A 9,450-nucleotide genomic window follows, 5' to 3' on the forward strand; every position below is an offset into this window, starting at 1 on the left:
CATCTTTTCATAATCCTAGGGGAGATTATGAAATCCACAGGCAGCAACCTGTTCAACAAATTCTGGCTAGACATGTCTTCAAAGGCAAGGGAAAGAAACCCCAAAATGAACAATTGGGACTTCATCAAGATAAAAAGCTTTTGCACAGCAAAGGAAATGGTGGACAAAACCAAAGGACAACATAAAGAATGGGAGAAGATGCCTGGGCAGCATAATTGCTAGTATGTGGACATTCCTGTCTGGGGAAACTGGGAACACCTGGCATTCCACAAAGTCCACAAATGCCACCCTGATATTGGGGTCCAAACAGAGCACTGAAATAGGGATGAATGGGATCATGGAACCTTACTGACATTACATGAGAAGGCAAAGACACAGGAGGGTTTTAGTTACAGGAAGAATCAAGGAGCCTGAGAACTGGCTCATCTGAACACAGGAAGATTCCCTGGGTGCTACCCTAGGTGTTTGACCTTTCAGTACAGACTGTGTGAGATTTGCCAACTATAGAAGCCAGCTCCTGGCTTTGCCAGATCCCCTATGATCTTGTGGCAAATCTCATGTGATCTCTGTCCAAATCTCATGTGATGTCATTCAAGCCCCATGAGACCTCGGACCAGCCAGCAAGATCTAGGGTCAAAACTCCTAAGGTTTCTGGCCAAAGCTCTCAGGCCCTTGGATAGAACTGGCACTCCTTAGCAGAGCCTGCTTTGTGCCACTTAGGTAGGTAGGGACGGCACATGCCAAAAGTAGGCACAATGTCCAATATCTCCAGTTGTATAAATGCTCCCAGGCACGACATGTAGGAGGAAACAAACTGTCTCACACCTAAATCCTTGGTATCGCAATATCCTGGGTGAAGAGGGGGTAATAAGGTAGCACTGAATTCAGAATGAATGGGCCTGGTGAACACTTATTCACACTAAATCTGAATGACAGAATGAGGAGGACAGGAGGAGAAGGAAGAAGCAATGTGCCCCTAAGCAAGACAAGTGAGCACAAAGGCTTTCCCCGGCATTGAAAACATTAAAGGCTGTCTGTATTAACTGCACAACCACCCAGAAAAAGAAAAAAAAAAGATACCTCTTTCTTTAGCCAGATGTCACATGATCTTGGGGACAATCTTGTGAGATCTCAGTCCAAATATCTTGAGGTTTCAACCAGTCTCAGGAGATCTCAGTCCAAATCTTGAGAGATCTCATCCAAATCTTGTGATATCTTTGGCCCAGCCATTGACACCTAGGGCCAAAACCCGATGGATCTGTGGCCAAACACCCTGGCCCTTGGGGGGAACAGGCACTCCCTAGGAGAGCCTTCTTGGCACTTCTTATTTCAATAGGGAATGCACATGTTAGAATGGGGCAGAATTCTACTTTCATAACTGGTCCCAGACACGACCATCAGGAAGACACAAAGTGTCTCACACCTAAATATCTGGTGTTTAAGCATCCTGCCTGCAAGCAGGCAAGGAGGGAGCATTGATTCAGAATGAATGGGCCCAGTGGATTCTTATTCATTCTCATCCAGAGGTGAGAGAAACGGGGCAGTAGGGGAAGGAAAAACAAAAGGTCCCAAGACAGGACTGGTGAGAACAGAGACAGGGCCCCTGGGGGCTTTCCTGGGCTTTCAAAACATTAAGGCTGTCTGTATTAACCTCATAGCACCCCAGAAATAAAAGAAAATATACCTCTTTCCCTCGCTGGGCCTTAGATGATTTGTGGATAAAACTGGTGAGATCTGTCCAAATCTCATGAGATCACATCCAAATCTCACCAAATCTCAGTCCAAAACTCAGGAGATCTCATGCAGGTCTGGTGAGATTTCTAGCCAAATCTCATGACATCTCAGTCCAAATCTCATGAGATTTCATCCAAATATCAACAATCTCTGTCCAAATCTCCAGAGAAATTATCCAACTCTCGTGAGATCTCATGCACACCTCAAGAGATTTCAGGCCAAATCTCATGACATCTCAGTCCAAATCTTGTGAGAACTCAGTCCAAATCTCATGAAATCTGATACACATCTCACAAGATTTCTAGCCAAATCTCAGCAGCTTTTGCACAGCAAAAGAAACAGTCAACAAAACCAAAAGACAACCGACAGAATGGGAGAAGATATTTGCAAATGACATATCAGATAAAGGGCTAGTATCCAAAATCTATAAAGAACTTATAAAACTCAACACCCAAAGAACAAATGATCCAATCAAGAAATGGGCAGAAGACATGAACAGACATTTTTCCAAAGAAGACATCCAAATGGCCAAGAGACACATGAAAAAGTGCTCAACGTCGCTTGGCATCAGGGAAATCCAAATCAAAACCTCAATGAGATACCACCTCACACCAGTCAGAAAGGCTAAAATTAACAAGTCAGGAAATGACAGATGTTGGCAGGGATGCGGAGAAAGTGGAACCCTCCTACACTGTTGGTGGGAATGCAAACTGGTGCAACCACTCTGGAAAACAGTATGGAGGTTCCTCAAAAAGTTGAAAATAGAGTTACCATATGACCCAACAATTGCACTACTGGGTATTTACCCCAAAGATACAAATGTAGGGATCCGAAGGGGTATATGTACCCCAATGTTTATAGCAGCAATGTCCACAATAGCCAAACTGTGGAAAGAGCCAAGATGTCTATCAACAGATGAATGGATAAAGAAGATGTGGTATATATATATATATATATATATATATATATATATATATATATATACAATGGAATATTATGCAGCCATCAAAAGGAATGAGATCTTGCCATTTGCAATGATGTGGATGGAACTGGAGGATGTTATGCTGAGTGAAATAAGTCAATCAGAGAAGGACATGTATCATATGACCCCACTGATATGAGGAATTCTTAATCTCAGGAAACAAACTGAGGGTTGCTGGAGTGGGGGGGTGGGAGGGATGGGGTGGCTGGGTGATAGACATTGGGGAGGGTATGTGCTATGGTGAGTGCTGTGAATTGTGCAAGACTGTTGAATCACAGATCTGTACCTCTGAAACAAATAATGCAAAATATGTTAAGAAAAAGAAAGCAGGAGGGGAAGAATGAAGGAGGGGAAATCGGAGGGGGAGACGAACCATGAGAGACGATGGACTCTGAAAAACAAACTGAGGGTTCTAGAGGGGAGGGGGGTGGGGGAAGCGGTTAGCCAGGTGATGGGTATTAAAGAGGGCACGTTCTGCATGGAGCACTGGGTGTTATGCACAAACAATGAATCATGGAACACTACAACAAAAACTAATGATGTAGTGTATGGTGATTAACACAACAATAAAAAAAATTTAAAAAAACCTAAAAAATTAAAAAATAAAATAAAAAATAAAAGCACGCATTCCCAATCAAAAAAAAAAAAAAAAAGAAGAAGAAGACATCAGGGTGTCCCTTCCACAGAGATAAAAGAACTAAGAAAGAATCAATCATAGATGATGACTGCAATATTTGATGCAGTGAACAACAGGTTGGAAGAAGCAGAGGAATGAATTAGTGACCTAGAAGACAAAGTAATGGAAACTAATGAAGCTGAACCAAAGAGAGCAAGAAGAAATATGGACCAGGAGAATAGACATAGGGAACTCAGTGACTCCATCAAATGTAATAACATTCATATTATAGGAGTCCCAGAGGAAAAAGAATAGAGAAAAGGGGGCAGAAAATTCATTTGAAGAAATAATAGTTTAAAACTATCCAGATCCATGAGGCATAGAGAACTCCCATCAAAATCAACAAAAGCAACCCAACACCAGACATATTGGAATTAACTTTGCAAAATATAGTGATAAAGAAAAAAAACCTTAAAAGCAGCAAGACAAAAGAAGTCCTTAATTTACAAGGGAAAACTCATAAAGCTAGCTGGAGATTTCTCAACAGAAACTTGGCAATCCTGAAAAGAGTGGCATGATATATTCAAAGTGCTAATTGAGAAGAATTTGCAGTGAAGGTAATTCTATCAGCAAAGCTATATTCAAAATAGAAGGAGAGAGAGTTTCCCAGAGAAACAAAAACTAAAGAAGTTTGTGACCACTAACCCAGCTCTGTAAGAAATATTAAAGGGGACTTTTTGAGTGGAGAGGAAAGACCAAAAGTGACAAAGAAAAGAAAGAATCAGAGAAAATCTCCAGAAACAATGACAAAGCAAATAATAAAATGGCAGAAATTACATATCCATCAATAATTACTTTGAATGTAAATGGAATAAATGCTCAAATCAAAAGACATAGGGTGTCAGAATGGATAAAAAAAAAAAAAAAGAAGACCCATCTATATACTATATACTGCCTACAGGAGACTCATTCAGACCTAAAGACAGATTGAAAGCAAGGAGATGGAGAACATTTATCACACAAATGGATGTCAAAGGAAAGCCAGAGTAGGGAGAGAAGGAGCTAAGATGGTGTTGTAGTAGGAAGACCCTAGGTTTGTCTCATCCCTCGAATACAACTAGATAACTACCAAATCATCTGAATACCCAAGAAATAGGCCTGAGGACTGACAGAACAAATTGCACAACTAGAGGGAGAGAAGAGGGCACATCAAGGAAGGAAGGAAGTGCAGAGATGTGGTTTGGGAGAGAAACCGATCACTGGTGCTACAGAGAAGAGGGAGCCCTGGTTGTGGAGAAAGGTGAGAGATAGGAGCACACAGGGAAACACACAAGGAAAACACTTCCCCAAAACCATTGGCTGGGAAAATGAGAGGGGCTGATTTTTGTGAGTTTTTGCAACCAGCAGGGCTCAAAGACTGGAGTTTTAAAGTGTTGTCAGGCTGGGCTGGGATAGAGCCCTAAAGGTGCTACCTTACTCAGAGAAGGCAGGAAAACAATCCCAGGGCAGATGGTGTGATCTGAGAATGACCTAAAGCACATTAGGGAGAGGCTGTCTGGCTGTCTGTTCTTCTTGAAGTGCATCTGTGAGAGGGGCTGTTCACAGAGATGCCTCTTCAGGGACTAAAGAGCCAGCAGGCACCATTTCCCTCCCCTGCCCCTCAGCATAGGTGCAAAGATACCTGCTGAGGGTGGCTAACCTGGACACTGGCTGTTTAGTCTGCTTGCTCCAAATCCCATGCCTCTGCATTCTGGCATGACTGCTCTTCTCAATCAAATCTGCATCTGTCCCATCATGGCAAGACCCTCTCCTAGAAGACCAGTGAAAACCCCACCACGCCATGGCCCTAACATCTAGAGTTTTAAAAATCAGCAGGTTTGGCTTGGATAGAGCACAAAGTACACTGCACTGCTCCAGGCAAGCAAGCAACCCAGAGACAGACAGTGTGAAAACAGTGATCTGAAAAATGCCTGCGACACATGAAGGGAAATTATTCACTCTTCTGGGAGTGCTTCCCTGAGAGCAGCAAGCACAGAGAACCCTCTTTGGAGACAAAGGAGCTGGCTGGTGCCATTTCCATTCCCTGCCCCTCACCATAAGTGCAGAACCACCTGCACTAAACAGCACAGTGCTGACACTAGCTGCCAAACCTGCTTACACCAAGTCCCATCCCCCTGTGCTCTGCTGGTACTGTATTTCTCAGGCAAGTGTGCCTAAGGCCCAGCTCAGTGGGCCCCTTCCCCAGAAGACCAGCAGAAACCCCCAAACACACCACATATCCAGACCACAGAGTTCTGCAAGGCTTCAGTTCTTTTTTTTTTTTTTCCCAGATTTTATTTATTTATTTGACAGAGAGAGAGACAGAGAGCACAAGCAGGGGGAGTGGCAGGCAGAGGGAGAAGCAGACTCCCCACTGAGCAATGAGCCTGATGTGGGACTCGATCTCGGGACCCTGGGGTCATGACCTGAGCTGAAGGCAGACGCCTAACTGACTGAGCCACCCAGGTGTCCCAGGCTTCAGTTCTAGTGGAAGTAGCATCAGGTCTCTTTTAACAGCAGACCAGAGCACATCTAGTTAAAATTTGCCACACATTAGCCAAAGTCCAAACACTGCCCAGTGCAGGCAAGCAGAACCTCTGCAGACAACTGGCCTGAAGGATAGAGCAGCCAAAACACAGGAGCAGAGTGCATGCAGCACACACCAGAGACACTCCCTGACGCACCAGGCCCTAGACTCTATATGACCTCTTCATCATAAAGCCATTACTCTCAGGAGCAGGAAACACAACAGGCTTTTTTTTTTTTTAATATATTTTATTTATTTATTTGAGAGAGAGAGAGAGAACACAAGCAGGGGAGGGGCAAAGGGCGAGGGAGAAGCAGACTCCCCGCTGAGCAAGGAGCCCAATGCTGGGCTCTATCCCAGGACCCTGGGATCATGACCTGAGCCTAAAGTAAACACTTAACCAACTGAGCCACCTAGGCGCCCCCACAACAAGATTTTCTAACACAGAGAAGAGGACAGAGACCTAGACAAAATGCGAAGGTGGAAGAATTCATCCCAAAACAAAGAACAAGAAAAAGTCATGGCCAGAGATCTAATCAAAACAGATAAAAGTAATAAGCCTGATGGAGAATTTAAAGCAACAATCATAAGGATACTTGATGGGCTTGAGAAAAGCATAGAAAACTTCAGGGAGACCCTTACTGCAGAGAAAAAGAGTTAAAAAACAATCAGTCAGAAGTGAAAAATGCAATAACTGAGATTCAAAAGAAATTGAATGTAATAACCACAAAGATGGAAGAAGCAGAGAAATGAATAAATAAAATAGAAGATAGAATAATGAACAATAATGATGCTGAAAAAAGAGAGAAAGAATTATGGACCACAAGAAAAGACTTAGGGAACTCAGTGATTCCATCACACATAATAACATACATATCATAGGAGTCCCAGAAGAAGAGAGAAAAGAGAGCAGAAGGTTTAGTTGAGGAAATAATAGCTGACAATTACTCTGGGGAAGGAAACAGACATCCAAATCCAGGAGGCACAGAGAACTCCCATCAAAATCAACAAAAGCAGGAATGCCTGTGTGGCTGAATCAGTTAAGTGTCCGCCTTTGGCTCAGGTCATGATCCCAGGGTCCTGGAATCAAGTCCCACATCAGGCTCCTTGCTCAGTGGGGAGACTGCTTCTCCCTCTGCTCCTCCCCCTGCTTGTGCTCTCTCTCTCTCTCTGACAAATAAATAACATCTTTTAAAAAATCAATAAAAGCAGCCCAACACCAAGACATATTGTAATTAGAGCTGCAAAATATAGAGATAAAAAAAATCCTAAAAACAGCAATACAAAAGAAGTCCCTAACTCACAAGGGAAAACCCATAAGGTTAGCTGCAGATCTCTCCATAGAAATTTGGCAAGCCATTTATTGAAGAGACTATCTTTTTTCCATTGGATATTCTTTCTGCCTTGTCAAAGATTAGTTGACCATAGAGTTGAGGGCCCATTTCCGGGTTCTCTATTGTGTTCCATTGATCTATGTGTCTGGTTTTGTGCCAGTACCACACTGTTTTGATTATTATAGCTTTGTAATAGAGCATTTGATACCACCAGCTTTGGTTTTCTTTTTTTTTAAGATTTTATATTTATTTATCTGACAGAGAGAGACACAGCGAGAGAGGAAACACAAGCAGGGGGAGTGGGAGAGGGAGAAGCAGGCCTCCCGTGGAGCAGGGAGCCTGACGTGGGGCTCAATCCCAGAACCACCCGAGCCGAAGGCAGACACTTAACGACTGAGCCACCCAGGCGCCCCATGAGACTTATTAAAAAGAAAAGAGAAAGGACCCAATTTAATAAAATCATGAATGAAAGAGGAGAGATCACAACTAATACCAAGGAAATACAAACAATTCTAAGAACATATTATCAGCAACTATATGCCAACAAATTAGGCAATCTGGAAGAAATGGATGCATTCCTGGAAGCTTATAAACTAACAAAACTGAAACAGGAAGAAATAGAAAAGCTAAAGACCCATAACCAGCAAGGAAATTGAAGCAGTAATCCAAAATCTCCCAACAAACAAGAGCCAGGGCCATATGGTTTCCCAAGGGAATTCTAGCAAACATTTAAAGAAGAACTAATACCTATTCTCCTGAAGCTGTTTCAAAAAAGAGAAATGGGAGGAAAACCTCCAAACACATTATATGAGGCCAGCATTACGTTGATCAAAAATCAGACAAAAACCCCACCAAAAAGGAGAATTACAGGCCAATATCCCTCATGAACATGGATGCAAAAATTCTCATCAAGATCCCAGCCAATAGGATCCAACAGTACACCAAGTGGGATTTATCCCTGGGCTGCAAGTGTGGTTCAACATTCACAAATAAATCAACGTGGTACACCACATTAATAAAAGAAAGGACAAGAGCCATATGATCCTCTTCATAGATGCAGAAAAATCATTTGACAAAAATAGCATCCATTCTTGATTAAAATTCTCCACAGTGTAGAGATAGAGAGAACATATCTCAATATCATAAAAGCCATCTATGAAGAGCCCACAGTGAATATCATTCTCAATGGGGAAAAACAGAACTTTTCCCCTAAGGTCAGGAACATGATAGGGATGTTCACTCTCACCTTTTTTGTTCAATACAGTACTAGAAGTCCAAGCCTCAGCAGTCAGACAAGAAAAAGAAATAAAAGGCATTCAAATTGGCAAAGAAGAAGTCAAACTCTCACTCTTAAAGGATGACAAGATACTTTATGAGGAAAACCCAAGGACTCCATCCCAAAAGTACTAGAACTAATATAGGAATTCAGCAACATGGCAGGATATAAAGTCAATGCACAGAAATCAGTCACATTTCTATACACTAACAATGAGACAGAAGAAAGAGAAATTAAGGAATTGAGCCCATTTACAATTGCACCAAAAACCATAAGATACCTAGGAATAAACCTAACCAAAGGAGTAAAGGATCTGTACTCTAAAAACCACAGAACACTTATGAAAGAAATTGAGGAAGACACAAAGAAATGGAAAAACATTCCATGCTCACGGATTGGAAGAATAAATATTGTTAAAATGTCTATTGACCCAGAGCAATCTACACATTCAATGCAATCCCTATCAAAATACTATCGACATTTTTCACAGAGCTGGAACAAATAATCCTAAAATTTGTATGGAACCACAAAAGACCCTGAATAGCCAAAGGAGTGTTGAAAAAGAAAAAGAGTCTTTTTAATAAGTCTCACTAAGGGTTTATCAATCTTATTAATTCAGAAGGAGAGAATTTTAAGCAGGCTCCCCACCCAGCCCAAAGCCCAATGTGGGGCTCTATCTCACAACCCTGAGATCATGACTTGAACCAAAATCAAGAGTCAGATGATTAAGCAACTGAGCCCCACCCAGGCACCCCAATAATGTAAGTTTTATTAATTATGTTCAAATATTTTAATACACATAAAGAATGGTCAGTAAATTAGGCCCTATATAGCCAGGAAGGCCCATGTGCAAATACTTTGCAATTCCAGGACTTCAACACTTAGTGAAGAGAAGCAAGGCTTAAAGGAGATTTTACTATAGACTAGTGGCAAGCATACAGG

The sequence above is a fragment of the Halichoerus grypus genome, chromosome 14 (assembly GCF_964656455.1).
Source record: "Halichoerus grypus chromosome 14, mHalGry1.hap1.1, whole genome shotgun sequence".
NCBI classification, from domain to species: Eukaryota; Metazoa; Chordata; class Mammalia; order Carnivora; family Phocidae; genus Halichoerus; species Halichoerus grypus.